This window comes from Chiloscyllium plagiosum, unplaced genomic scaffold (assembly GCF_004010195.1).
Source record: "Chiloscyllium plagiosum isolate BGI_BamShark_2017 unplaced genomic scaffold, ASM401019v2 scaf_79820, whole genome shotgun sequence".
Lineage (NCBI taxonomy): Eukaryota > Metazoa > Chordata > Chondrichthyes > Orectolobiformes > Hemiscylliidae > Chiloscyllium > Chiloscyllium plagiosum.
This window is the reverse complement of record NW_025184604.1, coordinates 1-1,335: the sequence shown is the minus strand read 5'-3', so window position 1 is coordinate 1,335 and position 1,335 is coordinate 1.

The following is a 1,335-nucleotide window of genomic DNA, read 5'->3' as shown; positions in this document are numbered from 1 at the left end:
AGATGAAGGAAATGGGAGAAATTCAATAACAAATGACATCGAAATTCATTGGAACGATTTTTTCATTGGCCAGAAAACCAAATAACGACGAGTCGAGTCTCTGTAGAATTTTGTTTCACAACAGCGTTGAAATAACAGTCTCAATTCGGTTCCAGTAAAAACTCAACTTGCCTGGAACGTAAAGCAACAGTAGAGCTGCTTGCGATTTTTTGATCAATGCTTTCTGTTTTGCGATTCGCTCAATACATTACGAGTTAACAGGGTTTCTGAGGTAACTTCCAGCAGTAAAAATCCTCAACTGAGGACCTGGGAACATTTCACTGAGTTATGTCAGTCGGAGCAAAAGTAAGAAAGTCATTCGTTTCTGCAGTGTTTCACAATACTACCTTTCCCGTGAGCAGTCGAACAGACTAAATGATTGTGCCACAGACTGCGACACAAGCTCCGCTAAAAAGTAATCCTTTAATGCCGGTTTAAGCAACACAACGTTATTGGGGTAAACCGCGTGGAAACAGATACTTCGGTGTATCTCGTCCATGCTCACCACATAGCCAAAATTAAACAAGTCCCGTTCCCCAGCATGTGGGCGGTACGGTGGTTAGCACTGCTGTCTCAGAGCGCTAGAGACCTGGGTTCAATTCCCGCCTCAGGCGACTGACTGTGTGGAGTTTGCACATTCTCCCCGTGTCTGCGTGAGTTTTCTCCGGGTGTTCCGGTTTCCTCCCACTGTCACAAAGATGTGCATTTTAGGTGAATTGGCCATGCTAAATTGCCCGTAGTGTTAGGTAAGGGGCAAATGTTGGGGAATGGGTGGGTTGCGCTTCGGCGGATTGGTGTGGACTTGTTGGGCTGAAGGGCCTGTTTCCACACTGTAAAGTAATCTAATGTTATCTGGCCCCAATCCCTCTAAACCCATCCTATCCAGAAATCAATTTTCTGAGTGTAATAGCCTCCTCCACTTCCTCTGGTAACTCATTCCATACACGCACATGAAATATGCCTCATGTCCTTTGTCAGTTTCAGCCCACTCACCTTAAACCTATACTCTCGAGTTTTCAACTCACCCCAACTTGGGTAAAACACGTAAATACATGGTTTACAACCCATCCATAAGATCATGTCGCAGCCGTTACGCTGCAGGGAAATTCGTCCCAGCCTATTCCACCTCGCCCTACAGTCCAAACATTTACGACATTCTTGTCTATATTTTGGCAACAATTTCACTTGTCTTTTTTTTACGTTTTCAAGATGTCAATTACGCTGGACAGCAACGAGCTATTGGAAACAGAAAGGTGAAACGTCGAATGGCTTCAACTTTCAGTGCTGGATGGCACT